The sequence below is a fragment of the Protopterus annectens genome, chromosome 3.part1 (assembly GCF_019279795.1).
Source record: "Protopterus annectens isolate FY-2018-M chromosome 3.part1, PAN1.0, whole genome shotgun sequence".
In the NCBI taxonomy this organism is placed as follows: Eukaryota; Metazoa; Chordata; order Ceratodontiformes; family Protopteridae; genus Protopterus; species Protopterus annectens.
In genome coordinates this window covers 149955814-149975590 of record NC_056732.1, presented here as the reverse complement: position 1 = coordinate 149975590, position 19777 = coordinate 149955814, and the positions used below count along the sequence as shown (strand labels likewise).

At 44.9% G+C, this 19777-nt stretch overlaps 1 protein-coding gene across 2 annotated transcripts in view; it reads right to left on the bottom strand.

The window, feature by feature from the left end:
- WAC (WW domain containing adaptor with coiled-coil) overlaps nt 1-19777 on the bottom strand; it is a 2564300-nt gene that overhangs the window by 200963 nt on the left and 2343560 nt on the right. The window lies entirely within an intron of this gene.

The following is a 19777-nucleotide window of genomic DNA, read 5'->3' as shown; positions in this document are numbered from 1 at the left end:
GGGTTATCCTGCTGGCAGGCTACCCTCAGTCGGCCTGAGTTCCAAAGTCTAGGTCCGGCATCGGTTGCTGTCACCTCTTCCCTGACGTCAGTGCGCCAGGGGTATAAAAGATGCAGCCGACGCCATTTTCTTCAGTTTTTCTTGCCCCAGATGTCAGGTGCCCCCAAAAGGGTAGGCTAAAAATATGCCAATAAAACAAGCATGCACCAAAATATACGATATACCTTCATCTACAAGCAAATACACCACATAGGTTGTATAGATTAGAGAAGTGCAGATAAGTTCCAGCAAAGATAAGGGGGATGGTGGGTGGGTAACCTGGACTGCAACAGTGAATACACTCTAACATCTACATTTATGGTAAGTGTACACAACTGTACTATGTTCTTCGTGTTTCACTGTTGCAGTCATTACACTTGGGTTGAATCCCAAAGCTATGGTTGGGAGGCTGGAGCTAAATAGCATTAGGAGCGGCTATGAGGCCCTGCAAAACTGCAGTGGCAAAGCCTGCCCTAGATTTAGAGTAGAGTGGTAAGCGACAGTGCTTCGTAAAGGTGTGCACTGAACTCCAGGTAGCAGCCTCTAAAATGTCTTTGGCTGGTACTCCCCTGAGGAAGGCTGCTGAAGTGGCTGCTGCTCTGGTTGAATGTGGCCTAATGCCCTTAGGCACTGGCTTGCCATGTTGTGAATAGCAGAAACGAATGCAGTCGCCTATCCGCTTTGAAATAGTCTGCTTAGAGATAGCCTTTCCTTGTGATCCTGCAGCATATGCCACTAGTAGCTGCTCAGTCTTTCTGAAAGCTTTGGTTCTGTTCAAGTAGAAGCGTAGCCGTCTGTGCATGTCCAAAGAATGCAGAATTCTCTCCCCCCTTATTCTGTGGGTTTGGATAAAAAGTAGGCAGATGAATAGTTTGGTTAAGGGCCACACTGGACACTACCTTAGGCATAAATGTGGGGTTTGTCCTCAGAGAAACCCTGTCTGGATAAAAAATGATAAAAGGTTCCACAGCCATGAGTGCCTGTAGCTCTGAGACTCGTCTTGCAGAGGTTATAGCTAGGAGCAGAGCTATTTTCAAAGATAAAAATTTTATATCAGCTGTAGCGGCTGGCTCAAAAGGAGGCAGGGTGAGTTTTTCCACAACATAATTGAGGTCCCATGCAGGTATTGGTGATCGCCTTGGAGGCCTTAAGTTTTTGGCTCCTCTGAGGTACTGCCTTAACAAAGGATGAGAAAAGATTGGTGGCTCTGTATTGTAATGAGCCGAAATGGCAGAGGCATGAATCTTAATTGATGAAAAGGATAGGCCTTTGTCCAGCATCTCAGTTAAGTATTGCAAAATATGAGGAATATTTGCTGTGTCAATTCCTTGTGCCTGGTTCCAGGCACAGAGTCTCTTCCATTTCCCGGTGAAAGATTTTCTGGTACTAGGCCTTCTGGCCTCCAAAATGACATCCATCACAGGTTTAGTGAGAGGTGCGTTTTGTATGACTACATTATCCGCCATGCTGCCAGATTTAAGGTCTTGAGTTGGCTGTGTAGGATCTGATTGTTTTGTTGGGACAGTAGGTGAGGTATTTGAGGCAAGGTCCAAGCAGGGCATTGAGACAAGTTCCTTAGGATTGGATACCAGTACTGGCGGGGTCAGTCTGGGGCAATCAGTATCATCTTTGGCTTCTCTTGTCTGACCTTTAGGAGTACCTTGGGGAGGAGAGGCAGTGGAGGAAAGGCATAGACTGCTAAGTTTTTCCAGTTGAAAGATAGGGCGTCCACTTTCCATGCTTGTCTGTGATAAGTCCTTGTGCAGAATTTTCTTAGTTGGTAGTTGTGAGGAGAGGCAAATAGATCTATATCCTGGCATCCCCATTTCCTTGTTATCATGCTGAAGACTTGTGGATCCAATTTCCACTCGTGGGGATCCATGAGGTTTCTGCTTAGTTTGTCTGCCAGAGTATTTATCTTTCCTGGCAGGAATTGTGCCTGCAGATGTACTTGGTAAGTCAATGCTGTGTCCCACAAAGTCATGGTCAATCTGCAAAGGGGGTAAGAATGAGTGCCTCCCTGCTTGTTTATATACCACATGACCGTGGTGTTGTCTATCTTTATCAGTAGTTGCCCCGGATGAAGTAGGTCCTTGAAGGCTGTTAGGGCATTCTGAACAGCTAGCATCTTTTTTTGATTGATATGCAGATGCATTTGGTTTGTGGACCATGTGCCTTGAATACATCTTCCTGCCATGTGGGCCCCCCCAGACATAATCTGATGCATCCGTTGTTAATGTCTGCCTGGCTGGGGGTAAAGTAAATGGCTGTCCCTTGTTCTGGTGACAAGCCTTCGCCCACCATCAAAACTCCTGCTGCAGGCAGGGAATGAGGGTAATTATTGTTACCAGGCTGTGGCAATGTTGAGCCCAAACACTTTTTAGGTACCATTGAAGTTTCCTCATATGCAGTCTCGCATATGGAATTAGTAGAATGCAGAATGCCATGAAGCCCAAAGCCTGAAGAATTTTTCTTGCAGATAACTGGGCCTTTGTTGTCAACAGTTTGAAATATGTAGTCAGTTGCCTTTGTTTGTCTGGTGTGAGATAAGCCATCTGGGCAGTTGTATTTAAGCTTGCACCCATGAATATTATCTCTTGAGAGGGTACTAGTTTTGATTTCATTTCATTGACTGTGTACCCTAGGCCTGTTAGAAATCTCTTTACAAACGCCAGATGCTGTAGTAGAATGTCCTTGTTCTCTGCTTGAATGAGGCAGTCGCCCAAGTAAGGATATATTTGTATTCCTCTTTGTCTGCAAAATGCAATTACTGGTGCCAGGCACTTTGTGAAGACCCTGGATGCAGTAAATAAGCCAAAGGGCAGCGCAGAGAATTGGTAGTGCATTGAGCCAGCTTTGAATCTGAGGTATCTTCTGCATGTTTGTCTGACTGGGACATGCAGGTATGCCTCTTTTAGGTCTAAAGTCACAAGCCAAGCCCTCTTGCCCAGCATGGGCAGAAGCTGCTGTAGAGTCAACATTTTGAATTTTGGTATATCCAGATATGTGTTTAGAATAGATATGTCCAGTATTGGTCTCCAGGTCTTGTCTTTTCTTGGTACCAAGAACAGTTTTGAATAAAATCCTTGTCCCTGCTCTTGCACTGGCACTTGCTGAATGGCCCACATGTCCATGAGGGATAAGACTTGTTTTTGTGCCTCTGCCCATTGATGTTTTGGCAGGTCTGGCCAGCCGTTTGTCCTTGGCAGGGTATGGAAGTGAAACTTGTAGCCTTGTGACACTATGCCTAGGACCCATTTGTCCTGGGTTATTATGTGTCAATTTTGAGAAAAAAAGTGCTAGTTTTCCCACTAAAGGTGCTGCCAGAAGCTAAGTGCTTGGTGCAGGCAGGGGGAAGTCACTGGGACTGTTTCCTGTATGGCTGTGATTTGTCTTCTCCACTCTTGGAGGTAGAAGCGCCCCATTGTTTAGATCTGTACAATCCTTGGGGCTGGGATCTGCCTCTTGGGCGTCTGTATCTGCCCCTTTGTGGTCTGACACTGGAAAGGACCAATTCTTTGTAGGCCAGTGTCTGCTAAATCTTGGTGGTTGTACCTGTAAAAAATCCTTAACTGTTTGCAAAGATTTAGCTTTCTCCTCCATTTTCTTTAACACCTCTTCTGCTTTAACACCAAACAAGGTAACATGCTGTAATGGGGCATCTAATAATTTTGCTTTGACATGGTCAGGCAGATTTTATTCCTTTAACCAAGCATGTCTCCTGATGACAGAACCCATAAAAGCAGCCCTGCAGGAGGCCTCCAAAGAATCAAAACCACATTGCAAAGTACGCTTACCAACTTGCTCAGCTGCATGCAATAAATCCTGCACTTCTTCCAGGATACATGGCCGAAAAGTGTGGTATGAGTTGTAGCCTGGTAGTACAGGGGTGCTCTCTGGAGCCTTGAACCAGGTCTCGGTCACTGCACAGATATCGATGTTCTCCATTTTAAGGAGTGCCTCGAGTGAGTGCATTTGGAGATTTAGACTTCTAGCATTAAGTAGCATTACCCTCAGTTTTGTTTGCCTGTTCCTGTTACGGTGGTGAATTTGTTATGTGAACCTTGCCTAAAAAAGGCACTATAGGGGCAGCAAGAGCCTTAGCCAGTATTCGGAATCCCAGGGGCGACAGGTGCAGGCCATCTGTGGCAAAGCATCGTGGTCCATCGACCATGATATCCCAAGCAGACAGATACTGGATCCCCTTAGAATGATACCAGAAGCTTAGCCAATTGTTGAAGTCAATCATTTTGTCCTTGTACTGCTGTGGTCATTTGTTTGAAGTAGTCTGTCAGATAGACCTGTTTTTCTGAAGTGATGAATGCCATCTGGGAAGTTGTGTCCAAGCTTGCTCCCAGGAATACAAACTTTTGACTGGGTACCAGTTGTGATTTCTTTTCGTTGATGGTGTACCCCACTGAAGTTAGAAGGCTTTTTATAAATGTAAGGTGCTGAAGCAGCAACTCCTGACTGTCTGCCTGAATCAGGCAGTCATCCAAGTATGGGTAAATTTGGATATTTCTCTGCCTGCAGTATGCAATGGCTGGAGCCAGGCATTTTGTGAATACCCTGGGCGCAGTAGATAAGCCAAAGGGAAGTGCAGAGAACTGATAATGCATATAGCCTACTCTGAAACGTAGATATTTCCTGCAGGGCTCCCTTATGGGGATATACAGATAGGCTTCTTTTAAGTCTAGGCTGACTAACCAGGCATCCTTGGCTAACATAGGGAAAAGCTGCTGCAGGGTAAGCATCTTGAATTTTGGTACCACCAGGAAGGTATTGAGAATTGAAAGCAGGGTAAGCATCTTGAATTTTGGTACCACCAGGAAAGTGTTGAGAATTGAAAGATCCAAGATTGGGCGCCAAGAATAGTCTGGAGTAGAATCCTTGACCCTTCTATTCTACTGGAAAAGGCTGAATAGCTCTGTTATTGAGCAGGGAAAGTACTTGATTTTGAGCCTCTGCCCACTGGTTTGGAGGAAGGTCTGGAAACCCAACTTGGGGTTGGCAGTGAATGGAAAACAATTTGTACCCCTGGGTTACAATCTTGAGGACCCATCAGTCCTGAGTGATGAACATCCAGTTTTTTGCATGAAGGGCAAGTTTTCCTCCTAGGGGCACAAGCAATTGGGCAGGGCTGGAAAGCAGAGTTGAGAAGTCATTGTGAGCTTTTTCCATAAGAGAGGTGGGGGCGCTCCATTGCTTAGATCTCTGCATACCCGGAGACTGTAGTCTGGGTGGTTTGTTTCCCCTGGGTCTTGTTTGGGAAGGGCTGGAAAGGACCAGTGTTTTGAAGGGCAATGCCTACTGAATCTAGGTGGCTGCACTTGTAGGAATTTTTTAACAGTTTGCATAGATTTACCTTTTCTTCCATCTTTTTAAGAACAACTTCTGCATTGGTGCCAAACAAATGGTCCTTACTTAAAGGAGTGTCTAGTAATTTAGATCTGACATGATCTGGCAAGGCCTGCTCCTTCAGCCAAGCATGTCTTCTCAGTACAAAGCCAGTGACTGCTGCCCTGCAAGATGCTTTCAGGGCATCAAAGCCACACTACAAAGTATGCTTACTAACGTGGTTTGCAGAGTGCATAAGCTCCTGCAATTCTTTATTTTCTGCACAATCTGGAAAAATTACCACTTTTTGTTTAATAAGTTCCATAATATGTTGCTTGTACTTCAGCATGTGAAACTAGCAATTCAATGCCCTGATAGCAATAATTGCAGAGGTATATACCTTCGTACTCCGTGTGTCCAAAGCTGTGGAATCCCTGTCCGAAGGGATAGGATTTTTGGCTGTAGTGCCTTAATACCTTTAGGTCCCTAGGAAATGATCTCTGGATCAGCAGTAGGATTCTTGAAAAGAAACTTGTGAGAATCAGGTACTCAGTAGTACCTGTCTGGTTTCCTAGGGTCCAGAGGTAAAGTGTCTGGGGTAAGGCTGGATTTCATGAAATCATCATCCACAACATCCAGGACAGGGGGTATATCTAAAAGCCTGTGTTGAGGCAACTCTAAAAATTCTCTGAGTCTTTTTTTGGACTGAGGATAGTCTTGGCATTCTCAATGGAAATGCTCTCAAAGTATGCAAGGTTTCACCAAAAGAGAAATCCTCTGGAAGGGAGGCAGAAGGAATGGATTCCTCTTCATCTGAATCCTCATAGGTGGATAAGGGCATGTCTTCATAATCAGAAAGGTCAGAGTCATCGGACCCCTGGTCAGCAGAACCTGAAGGGGATTGGAGTCTTTGTCTTTAAGCTGGGGAAGGCTGGCTTCCCATAATCAGCATAATAAGTTCTTCAGTCATTCTAAGTATTTGTTTTTGTGGCATGGTTGCCTGAGCATGTGCTTTGCACATTGGTTTTCTAGGCGTAGTGCGTACTCTGGGCCTAAGAAACTCTGTAGTTTTGGTCAAAAAAGAAGTTGTCTATTTTTTTCGAACATCAGTAGGACGAAAAAACTCCCTCAGAAGCCGGTGCCTGGATGTCTCCGGACCCATCTAAGGTAGAGACATCCGCTGGTTCCATAGTTGAAGAAGCATCTCCTGGCATAGTGGACTCCGAAAGGGTCTCAGCAGAGGCCTGCGAATCCATAGAAGTGGGCATCAGGGTGCTGCAAAGGCACCCGAGTACCAGCGGACTGGCGACAAGCTTAACGGAAGTGTCATCGGCAGTTTTTGACCTATGCGGTCTGTCCCTGTCTTTGTACTTTTTCGGAAGATCGGTAGTCGGATGGCTTACCGAAGCCATTTCGGAATACGTAGAATGAGAGCAAAAGAATTTAGCTACAAAAACAGCCCGACGACGAATAGATCGGGCGTTAAACAAGGCACAAAACCAATCAGCTAGGGACGTCGTGGTCTAGGCCTAAACAGGTGACACAGTAAGAATAAAAATCTCTGTGAGGCATTTGCTATCCACAGGCAAGACAATTGTTAATTTTTTCTGACATCGGTTAGAGCAAGAAAAAAGAATCCTCAACAAGGTACTTAGCTTTAGAAGACTTCAGGTCCGAAACTCAAAAACGAAAAGTTCAGATAGAGGCCAAACGGCACTTGCGAACTGCTGCTGCTTCGGGCTCCTTCTCTGCAAGACAGACTGATGTAATGGCGTCGGCTGCATGTTTTATACCCCTGACGACCTGACATTATGGAAGAGGCAACAGCATCCGACGCAGAAATCCCAAGACTCTGGTATTCGGGCCGACTGAGGGCTACCTGCAGGCAGATAACCCAAGTGTGATGACTGCAACAGTGAAAGGCGAAGAACATCAATACCTATCCAGGGAGCGTTTCCTGGCTTCCTTGGTCTCGCTATGTTTCCTGGAGGGGGGTTTGAGTCCCTGACGTACAAAAAAAAGCAGGAAAGGAGGTAGAAGAAAGCAGGTCCTTAAGAATTAGCTTATTCTGCCGATCTGCCAGGGCACATGGGGTAGAAAGCTGAAGAAATATAACAGGGGTTATATCCAAGTATGCAGGCCCCAGACAGTACATACACTCCCTGTAGGCATCAGATCAAGAACAGTTGTGTACACTTCATAAATGTAGATGTTAGAGTGTGTACTCACTGTTGCAGCCATCACATTTGGGTTATCTGCCTGCAGGTAGCCCTCAGCCGGCCTGAATACCAAAGTATTGGGATTTCTGCGTCGGATGCTGTCGCTTCTTCCATGATGTCAGGGGTATAAAACAAGCAGCCGACACCATTACATCAGTTATTCTTGCCCCAGATGTCAGGTGCCCCCAAAATAAGAAGCAGTTACATGGTATGTAATACCCCCAGCAAAAAATAAATAATGATATAAGACATGCCAGACAAAAAGGATAGGAAAGAAATGAAGAGAAGTCAGGGGGCTGGAGGGAGGGTAACCAGGACTGCAACAGTGAATACACTCGAACATCTACATTTATGGCAAGTGTACACAACTGTACTATGTACTTCGTGTTTCACTGTTGCAGTCATCACATTTGGGTTGATTCCCAAAGCTAAGGAAGGGTGGAGGTAGTTATGAAGCATCAGGGCTGGCAATCAGGCCCTGTAAGACTGCTGTGGCAAATCCAGCTCTGGTTTAGAAACTATAGGCAAGTGGTAGTGCTTGGTGAAAGTGTGTACAGAGCTCCAGGTTGCAGCTTCCAGAATGTCCCATGTAAGGACTCCCCTGAGAAATTCTGTAGAGGTAGATGTAAGCCCTAGTGCAATGAGTTCTGATCCCCTGTGGGGTGGGTTTCCCATGGTGCTTGTAGCAGAAATGGATGCAGTGTGCTATCCATTTAGAAATAGTTTGCTTTGAAATGGTCTTGCCCTCTGCCCCTGCAGCAAAGCTGACTAGCAGCTGGTCAGATTTTCTGAGAGGTTTAGTCCTGTCAAGATAAAACCTAAGCTGCCTGTGCACGTCCAAGGAATGCAGGATCCCTTTCCCCTTTATTCTGAGGATTAGGAAAAAAGGTTGGGCAAATGAATGGACTGGTTTAAATCCACACTAGACACTACCTTGGGCATAAAGGATGGGTTAAGTCCCGAAGGAAGCCCTGTCTGCATGGAAGACAATGAAGGGTTCCACTGCCATAAGGGCCTGCAATTCAGACACTCTTCTTCCAGAAGTGATGGCTAGAAGTAAAGCTGTTTTCCATGAGAGGAATTTTAACTCTGCTGTGGCCGCAGGTTCAAAGGGCAGAAGTGTGAGCTTTTCTAATACAAAGTTAAGGTCCCAGGCTGGAGTGGGAGCTCTCCTGGGGGGGGGGGTCTTAAATTTTTGGCTCCTCTCAGGAACTGTTTTACCAGAGGATGAGAGAAGAGGGGTGGCTCAGTATTATAATGAGCTGAGATGGCAGAGGCATGGATCTTAATTGAAGAGAAGGTAGGCCTTTGTGGAGCATTTCTGTTAAGTAATCTTGTATATGAGGTAAGCTGGGCAAAGTTGTGCCCATTCCCTGAGACTGGCTCCAGGAACAGTATATTTTCCATTTTTCTGAATAGGATTTTCTAGTACTAGGCCTCCTTGCCTCAAGAATGCCATCCAGCATCTGCTTACTGATGTTTGCTGGTGTTGAATTCAGGGGATTAGCCAGGCTGCAAGGTTCAGGGTCTGTAGCTGAGGGTGTAGAATCTGGCCTGCCTGCTGGAACAGCAGGGAAGGAGTCTAAGGCAGGTGTCATGGTTGTAGCACTGTCATACTGCGCAAAAGAGGGTACCAGTGCTGGCGTGGCCAGTCTGGCGCAATCAGGATTGTCCTTGGCTTGTCCTGTTTGATTTTTAGTAGAACCTTCGAGAGGTGAGGCAGAGTGGGAAAGGCATAGACTGAGAGGCTTTCCCAGGTGAAGGAAAGGGCATCCACTTTCCAAGCTTGGCTGTGGGGAGTTCTGGTGCAATATTTGCTCAACTGATTGTTTTGCGGGGAAGCAAAAAGGTCCACCTCTGGTGCCCCCCACCTGTTCCTCAAAAGCTTGAATATTTTGGGTTCCAGTTTCCACTCTTGTGGATTCATGAAATATCTGCTTAAGTCTGCCAATGAATTTAGTTTGCCTGGCAGGAATTGAGCTTGTAAGTACACTTGTTTGCTCAAGGCTGTGTTCCACAGAGCCTTAGTTAGTCTGCAGAGTGGGTAGGAATGGGTCCCCCCTGCTTGTTTATGTACCACATAACTGTGGTGTTGTCTATCTTTACCAATAGTTGTCCTGGAAGAATAAGGCCCTTGAATGCTGTCAGAGCATTCTGCACAGCTAACATTTCTTTTTGATTGATATGCAGGTGCATTTGCTTTGGGTTCCATTTGCCCTGAATGCACTGCCTGGCCATGTGAGCCCCCCCATACATAGTCTGATGCATTTGTTAGGGTTTGGGCGGCAGGGGAAAGAATGAAAGGGAGTCCCTTGTTGTGGTTGCAGGCCTCTGCCCACCAATGGAACTATGTCCTTAGGCAAGGAATGATAGGAATCATTGTTTCCAGGTCTTGAGAATGTTGACACCAGAGACTATTTAGGTATCATTGAAGTTTCCTCATATGCAGTCTTGCATATGGAATTAGTAGAATGCAAGAGGCCATGAACTCTAGGGCTTGCAGTATTTTTCTTGCAGATAGCCTGGTTTTGGTGGACAATAGATTGAAATAGTTTGTCAAATAAATTTGTTTCTCTGGAGTGAGGAATGCCATCTGGGAAGTTGTGTTCAAGCTTGCTCCCAACAACACAATCTGCTGGCTGGGTACCAGTTGTGATTTATTTTTATTGATGGTGTACCCTCAGTGAAGTGAGAAGTCTCTTTACAAATGCCAGGTGTTGAAGTAGCAATTCCTGACTGTCCGCCTGAATCAGGCAATCGTCCAAGTATGGGTAAATTTGAATTCCTCTCTGCCTGCAATATGCAATGGCTAGAGCTAGGCACTTTGTGAATACCCTGGGCGCAGTAGATATGCCAAAGGGAAGTGCAGAGAATTGACAGTGCATAGAGCCTGCTCTGAAGCATAGGTATTTTCTGCAAGATTCCCTTATGGAAATGTGCAGATAAAGCTTCTTTTAAATCTAGGGTTGCTAGCCAGGAGTCCTCCCTCTAGCATAGGAAGCAGCTGTTAAAGAGTTAACATTTTGAATTTTGGAACCACCAAAAAGGTGTTAAGAACAGACAGATCCAGGATAGGACGCCAAGAGTTCTTTTCTGGAGTAAAAACCTTGTTCCCTTTGTTCTGCTGGGACAGGTTGAGCAGCCTTGATACTGAGAAGAGAAAGTACTTGCTTTTGGGCCTCTGTCCACTGGTTTGGTGGTAGGTCTGGCCATCCGCTTATGGAAGGGAGTGAGTGGAACTGGAATCTGTACCCCTGGGAAACAATGTTTAAGATGACAAACAAAGCTTTCGGGAATCTCCCTTCTTCAGTGTCATTCAATAAAGTGAGCGTTTTTCTACCCGGTCGGTCTTCTTTTTTAATGCTTAAAAATATAATGATCGGTAGAATTTAACTACGACTGAACTACTTTTTGTTTTTTAAACAATGTTTAAGAACCATTTGTCTTGGGTAATGTATTGCCAATTTTTGGCATGCAGTGCAAGTTTACCTTCTAAAGTTGCAAGTACTTGGGCAAGGCTTGGAAGAGTTAAGGATAAGTCACTGTGCAATTTTACCAAAGGATGGAGGCTTACTACTCCCTGTTTTGGACACGGGAGCATTCCATTGCTTAGATCTGTGCATAGCCTGAGGCTGAAGTCTTGGTGGTTTGCTGCCCCTGGGTTTGGACTGAGAAGGCCTGGAAGGGACTGGAAAAGACCAGTTTTTTGAAGGTCAATGCCTACTGAATCTAGGTGGCTGTACTTGTAAGAAATCTTTAACAGTTTGCATAGACTTAGCTTTCTCCTCCATTCTTTTGAGGACTTCTTCTGCTGTATTACCAAATAGACGCACTTGATTCAATGGTGCATCCAGTTATTTTGCTTTGACATGATCTGGCAAGTTTTGATCCTTAAGCCAAGCATGTCTTCTAAGAACAGACCCAGTGACAGCAGCCCTGCAAGATGCTTCTAAAGCATCAAACCCACATTGCAAAGTATGTTTACCAACTTAATTAGCAGAATGCATTAACTCTTGTAAATCTTTGTGTTTTGCACAATCAGGAATCAACAACATTTTTTGTTTAATTAGTTCCATAGTATGCTGCTGATACTTTAACATATGAAACAGGCAATTTAAAGCCCTAATGGCAAGCGTAGCAGTGGTGTACACCTTTTTCCCCATCTATCTAATGCCCTGGAATCCCTGTCTGAAGGGGTAGGATTTTTGGCAGTTGTAGCCTTAATGCCTTTAGTTCCCTGGGATACGGTCTCTGGATCCGCAGTAGGATTCCTAAAAAGGAATTTGTGGGAGTCGGGCACTCTATAGCACCCGTCAGGTTTCCTGGAAGCTGGAGGCAAGATATCAGGGGTAAAGCTGGATTCCAGGAAGACATCTATAATTTCCAGAACAGGAGGAATAGCTAGAGGCCTGTGCTGAGACAATCTTAATTCCCCGAGTCTCTTTTTGGACTGGGAGTAGTCCTGGCTCTCCCAGAAGAAATGTTCTCTAAGGGTGTGCAGGGTTTCACCAAAGGAAAAATCCTCTGGAGGGGAAGCAGAGGGAATGCAATCCTCTGCATCAGAATCCTCATAGGTAGATAAGGGTATATATCTTGGAAATCAGAAGGTTCAGAGTAATCAGATTCCTGATCAGAAGGAAAATCAGTTCTGGGTCTTTTTGAGGGGGAAGGCCGACTTCCCCTAATTAAAGTAATGAGGTCCTCAGCCATTCTAATAATTTGTTTTTCTGGTATGTGGGCCTTCGAATGCGTTTTGGTTGTCTGTTTCCTAGGTGTAGTGCGAACTTTAGGCCTGAGAAATTCTTTATTTTTGGTTTGAAAGGAAGTCGTCGGTTTAATATGAAGATCGGAAGGCCTGAAAACACCCTCAGAAGCTGGTGCCTGCACAGTGGCTCCGGACCCATCTAAGGTAGAGACATCCACAGGTTCCATAGTTGAAGAAGCATCTCATGGCATACCGGACTCCGAATGGGTCTCAGTAGAGGGCTGCGAATCTGCAGAAGTGGGTATCAGGGGCTGCAAAAGCGCCTCACTGAGTACCGGTGGACTGGCGACTAGCTTAACGGTAGCATCGTCGGCAGCCTTGGACCTATGTGGTCTGTCTCTATGTTTATCCTTTCGTTTTTTTCTACGGAGATCGAGAGCAAATGAATTTAGCTACAAAATAGCCCACCGACGAATAGTTTGGGCGTTGAACAAGGCACAAAACTGACAGCGGAGGCCATCGTGGTCTGGGCCTAAACAGGTGACACAGTAAGAATGAAAATCTCTGTGAGGTATTTGCTTTCCACAGGCAAGACCATTATTAATTTTTTCTGACATCGGTTAGAGCAAGAAAAAAGGATCCCCAACGGGGTAATTATCTTTTAGAAGACTTCAGGTCTGAAACTCGAAAAACAAAAATTTCAGGAGTCAGACGACCAGCACTTGCGAACTGCTTCTGCCTTGGGCAGCGCACGGCAAGAAAGACTGATGTAATGGCGTTGGCTGCATGTTTTATACCCCTGACGACCTGACGTCATGGAAGAAGCAACAGCATCCGACGCAGAAATCCCAAGACTTTGGTATTCAGGCCGGCTGAGGGTTACCTGCAGGCAGATAACCCAAATGTGATGACTGCAACAGTGAAACACAAAGATCATCAGGATCTTGTGCGTACAAGAAGTGCATTTCTTAAACCCTAATGGTTTGTCCGATTTAGTTTTGGACTTAGACATCACAGCAAAGAATATATAAAAAAAAAGTTAAGGATAAGGAAGACAGACAAACAGAGAAGGTGGGAAAGATCAAGTCGGACAGAAAACCCAATTAACGGACCGAAAGGAAAAATTACTGAGTAAGAGATTGGGTAGGAAAGAAGGATGATAGTAAAAACTAAAGGTTAGCTAAAATTCACTGTTTGGCAGAAAACAAAATCACTCAAACCTGGAGGAGCTCTGCAGTGACAAAACCTCGAAGCATACCCTGCGTGGCAGATGAGATCTGAGGTATAATGGAGAATGAGGCATTATTGGTAGGATGGGAGGAGCTCAAGCTTCCATTTCTCAACTTGAAAGCGGCAGAGTCAGATCAGAGGATCGGATCCAAAAACCCACAGGTTGAGGACGAATGACAGTGACAACATCAGATCCTTCATTAGTGACTCTTGATATCTGGGAAAAGAATGTACAGATAATCAAGTTACCTAAATAAGGAAAAATGTGTATACCAAGCAATCAGGAACTGGGCCACCAGTGGGCCAAGAAACATTGCAAACACTCTGTATGGTGAATAGCCCAAACAGTAATGCAGAGAACAGATAATGTGACCCAGACACAATCTTAGAAATCTCTTAAAACTGTTTGCTATAGTAATGTGATGGTAAACATCTTTGAGATCTTAGGTTACCCATAACAATCTGAGATGGAACAAGAGCCAACGCTGTTTGAAGGTCATCTTGAATTTTGGAGCTCTCACAAAAAGATCGAGAAAAGACAGGTCCAATACTGGTCTCCAAGACTGTTCCCTCTTTGGAACCAGAAACATTCTGGAGAACAATCCTTTGCTTTTTTGTTCTACAGGAACATGCTCTACGACTCCTACTTCTAACATGTGTTAGAACACATGGGAAAACAACTCTGACTGGGAGGGATCTCCCGGAAAGGAAGGGAAGGAAAGGATATTTTCAATCAACTGCCAATTGTAATACTCCTGGATCACTTTAAAATCCATTTGTTTGAGATAATTTGTTGCAACAAAGGAGCACTGAGGACTACATTTTGAGAAATCTGGGGAAGAGATGCTGGGGCAGCAGAGGGAGGGAAGGTGACCGGATTTCTAACACAGTCACCCAGAAGCTGGTATTGGACCATTTTTTGGAAAAGCTCCTTGTTTTGGGGGTTGTCTCTGCCTGTCATCTCTTTTTAGACATCTGTGCTTGCAGGGGCCACCACAAGCCTGTTTTGTCTTTGAAAGGGGGGGGGGCAGACAATTTGGAAGGGAAGCAAATGGGGAACCTGAAAAAATCCAAGATATGCCATGCATTAAACTGAAGTTATGTACTTGCCATAACTATGCATCTGTGTTGTCCATTTTCATTCTTCCTCAACGAATGGGTCTCGAATCTAATTGGATCTGACTTAAGCCCCTCCCTCTACCCATAATGCCCCTTACTTGTACATCACCTCATCTACAGTTTGCCAAGTATGCCTTAGAGCATAAGTAATGATAATAACAATAATAATAATTATAATAATAAGCTGTCTAGGTACAGAACAGGGACTCAGACTGGAAGCAATGTTTCCAATGCATCTCGTCAGGTCACTCCCAAAGGATAAGGATAGGGGGAAGGAGGGTGGGAAATTGAGGAAGAATGAAAATGAACACCACCGATACATAGTAATGGTGAGTACACAGGTTTAAAATATGATGTAATTTTCATTCATTCCTCAGCTAATGGGACAGTCTCTCCAGCTGCAATAACCTTGGGCGGCCCTCATGGAAGGATGTTCAGGAGAACCGCAGAACCAAATACAGCTCTGCTCCAGGAAATGATATCAAACTTGTAATGAGCAATAAAAGTATAAGAACTGGACTGCAACTGGCTGCAACACAAACATCAATGGAAGCTCTGGCCCAAAAAGCAGATGATATAGCCATGGATCTAGCTGACAGCTTTTGAAGGTCTGGGTAAGGACAATCACCTCCGAGAAGAGGCTAAGGAAATACAATCTATTATCCATTTGGTTAAAGTAACTTTGGATACTATTCTTCCCAACTTGTTTCTGGGCAAAGGAAACCAACAGCTGATCAGTTTTCCTAAAGTTTTCCTACAGTCTTTTGTTCCATGTAGATACAAATGAAGTTGTCTATGTACATCTAAAAAATGAAGCATGTATTCTCACTTATTGTCAAATTTTGGAAAGAGGACTGACAAATTGATTTGCTGATTTATATTTGACTCAAGAGTCAACTTTTGGCAAAAAAGGAAGAGTTTGTATGTAAAGGCACTATCTTTATGAAAAAACAAATAAAGTGGTTTTCAGGAGAGTTCATGGAGTTCAGAAACTCACCTCACAGATGTAATAGCTACAAGAAAAATTGTTTTCCAAGACAGGAATTTTAGATCTGAGTTAGCCGAAGGCTCAAAAGAGGAGTGAATTAAAATTTGTAATAGGACACTAAGATCCCAAGGTGCAGTAGGATCCTTTATTGGAGGTCTGAGCAGAAGGGTGCCCTTAAGGAATGTCTTGCATATTTTAGAAGAGGCTAGTGGGGAAGAATAATGTCCTATGTGGTAATGTCAGGTGGCTGCAAGCTGAACTTTATCAGTGGAGAAGCTAGCACCACCATGAAAGACTGATGCAAGAAAATGTAACAGAAATTGGAGTGGTAAAAGGATCTGAATTCCTCTGTTTTGTCCAATAGGAAAATCTCTTCCATTTACCCATATAAAAATTTTCTCCTAGAAGGTTTCTAGGATGAAAACAAGATTTGGTGAACTGGAGAGGGAAAGTCTGGACTGCTAACCATCACTGGCATTGGAGAAACCATGCGGTCAATTTGAGGCCTTGAATGTCTGGATGAATCATCCACAATAGATGCAACAGTAGATATGGACTGGGGTCCAGTGTCCAAGGTGGACACACAAGATGAGACCACAGAAAGGGGAAAAGCAACTGCTGAGGCCAGAAAGGGGCAATGAGGATTACCTTGCTGATCAACTTTTGTGCTTTCTGGAGAATCTGGTTAGTAAGGGGAGGGAAGGATAAACGTACAGGAGACTGGAGGGGCAAGCATGGACTACAGCTTCTCTTGGTGACGTGCCCTGATGGGGAATTAGGGTAAAGAACTTGCTGTTGAAGGGAGAGGCAAAAAGGTTGCAGCAAGGTTGACCCCACTAACACAAAATCATTTCCATCACTGCGTGATGGAGACACCACTCGTGTGGCATCAGGATGGTCCTGCTGAGCTTGTCGGCTAAAACACAGAATTTACCCAGTATGTGCGTTGCTAAAGAAAGTGGTTGGAACAGAATGCCCACTGCCAGACTCACACTGCTTCTCGGCAAAGGGGGTAAGGTATGGTTCCCTCCTGTTTGTTTATCTGGACAGCAATTGTTCCCATACAAATAGAGAGTGAGTTCTGAAAGGCCTGTAATGCTAAAAGCACCGCTCTCATCTCTAAAACACTGACAAGCAAACTGGTCTCTTCTGGGGACCATGTGCCTTAACAATTCATCCCAAGAAATGCCCCCCCAACCTTAACTGGGAGGCATCTATGGTCAATGTGGCCTTCGGGGGAGAAAGGGACGTCTTTGATGAACCTTGTTGGACTGAATCCACCAAAGCAGGGAGTCTTTGTAGGCTTGCAAAATTTTTATAGGATGTTTCAAAGGGTGCCAAAACATAGACCATTGTACTGCAAGGTTTCAATGAAGAACTCTCATGTGAAGGCGAGCTGTAGGGTAAGCAGGGTTATTAAAAAAAGAAAAAAAAAAAACTAGTTTTAAGCAGCGTTATTGCTGCAGCCATCAAACCTAAGGCTTGAAGAACCAATCTTGCTGGAGGAGACGGATGCTCTACAAATCTGTCTGATATATGATCTTACGGTATGAACTCTGCTTTGTGGTAAAAATGCGAACTGACTGACCATGTTCAGGAGAGCTCCTATAAACTCCAAGACTTGAACTGGTTGAAGATGGGACTTGGAAATATTCATTGTAATCCCTAGGAATAGACACAACTGGAGTAAGTAATCCCTGGTCTTTTCTAGAGATGCTTGGTTGATGTGGAAAGGAGCCAGTCATCCACATAAGGAAACGCTCAGAATCCGTGCAGTCTGAGATGAGCTGCCACCACTGCCATGCATTTGTTTTACACCCTAGGGGTTGTGGTGAGACCAAAGGGCAGGGCTCTGAACTGGTAATGGCTGTGCAGATATCTTAGAGTACACCTGTTTATTTTGATGCAATAGTACGCACCATGAAGACCTTCTAAAGCACATCCAGTCATCCTTCCATAGAAGAGGTAGAATGGACTGAACTGTGACCTTCCAAGAAAGTATTGTTGTGTAAGAACTTACCATAACTTTAGATGTCCTTCTCTTCCTATATGCTGCTGTATCCATAAAATCCGGGAGTTTGCCACTGAACTCTCATACGTCTGGCCATTATACAAAAGTTAAACGCTACAGCTAGGGTGCATGCGAAATCCTGTGGCTCTCCGAGGACGTCAGTCGTAAATGAACATCGGGTACAAAGCGGACGTCAGTAAGCAACCACTTCAGAATTGAATGCCGCCGGAATCAGTGGCTACAGGCTGGACACTCCAGGAGTCAGGCAAATGCAGGGCGAAAGCTTGGTGGGAAGGCTGGATGGGGAAACTATACAGCAGCATATAGAAGATGAGGACATCTAAAATTTTGTTAAGTTCTTACACAACAATACTATGTTCTTCTAGTCATATGCTGCTGCTGTATCCACAACATCTGGGAGAGTACAAAAGCTCCTGTACTAAGAGAGGGGTGAAAGACCAGAAGCACTGTCCACGAACCCATAGAAGATGTCTCTGGCAAATCCTGCTCTGGCTCTAGAGACAATGTCCAATTTGTAGCGCTTAGTGAAACTATGTACAGAGGACCATGTAGCTGCTTCGAGAATAGCCACTGTGTCCAGACCTTTAAGGAATGCCCCTGAGGAGGACACTGCCCTAGTACAGTGTGCCTTGATAAGAGAGGAGAGCGACTTACCATGGGTTGTGTAACAAAATTAGGTAGTTTTAGATATTCAAGAGGATATGGTCTGCCTGGAAACAGGGTGCCCAAGGACTCTTGGGTGACAGATGAAGAGCCTGTCAGAATTGCAGATAGGTTTGGTCTTGGCCAAATAGTATCAGAGTTGTCTGTGTGCGTCTAAGGAATGAAGTATCTTCTCTGCCGGGTTTTGTGGAGAGGGAAAAAAGATTGGCAGATTAATACCCTGGTTAAAGGACAGCTCATTGTCCACTTTAGGCATGATGGTTGGTTTAGTACGTAAGCATACTCTGTCCTTGTGGAAGACAGTTAAAGGGGGAGAGGCCATAACGGCCTTGAGTTCGGAAACCCTTCTGGATGAAGTGAAGGCCACCAAGAGTACTGTTTTCTAAGTCCAGTGTTGGAGGGGGCAGTCTTTAGCTGGTTCAAAGGGTGGCAAAGTCAATTTCTCCAGGACAAAATTTAGATCCAAAGAAGGCTTCCTTGGGGGCCTGAGATGTAGTGCCCCTTTCAAAGAGGGTTTGACTTCTAACCTTGAAACCAAAGGTGGTACCAGGGGCAGGCAAGCTGAGATGGCAGACAGATGGGTTTTAATGGAGGAGTAGGAAAATCCAGACTTCATTAGTTCACACAGGTAAGACAAAACTACTGGAGGCTCTGCCGTCAGTGGTTGTAAGTTGTTTTTCTGACACAGTATAGAAAATCTCTTTCACTTGGGTAAGATTTGCTGGTAGTTGGTTTCTTGGCCTCCTGCAAAACCTGAAGCACATCCTCTGTTCATAGGTGTCAGAAGGGAATCAGTGCAATACCATCCACACTGTAATAGTCAGTGTGGACAGCTGGGGGTGTAAGTGTTTCCTTCCCCCATGTGAGTAGGTCCATTCAGTGGGGTAACTTGTGGTGATTACCCTTGACTAGATGTAGTAATGGGGGAAGCAATGCTTCCTTGTCCAGAAGGGAGTCACCAGCAAGATTTGAGGCTGTTCCTTCTGAATTTTCAGTAGGACTCTCTGTATGAGCGGGAAAGGGGGGGGGGGGCATAAGCGTACATCCACTTCCAGGAGACTGAAAGAGCATCTATTTTCCATGCTTCTGGGTGTGGTGCCCTGGAGCAAAAGGCTGGGAGCTGTCTGTTCATGGGGGAGCCAAAGAGCTCCACATCTGGAATACCTAGAAGTCAATCTCAAAATGCACTGACTTGAGCCACTCCTTAAAATGGAGAACATCGATATCTGCGCAATGAATGAGACCTGGATCAAGGCTCCATAGAGCACCCCTGCACTACCAGGCTATAACTCACACCACACGCCATGTAACCTGGACCGAAACACCAAAGGCGGAGGTGTGTCCATATTCATTAAGGATATCCACACCTCCAGGCTAGTTGCTCAGCATAATGCATCAGAGGTTATCCAAGTGCAACTAACTCTGGGCAAAACTGCAATCCAAAC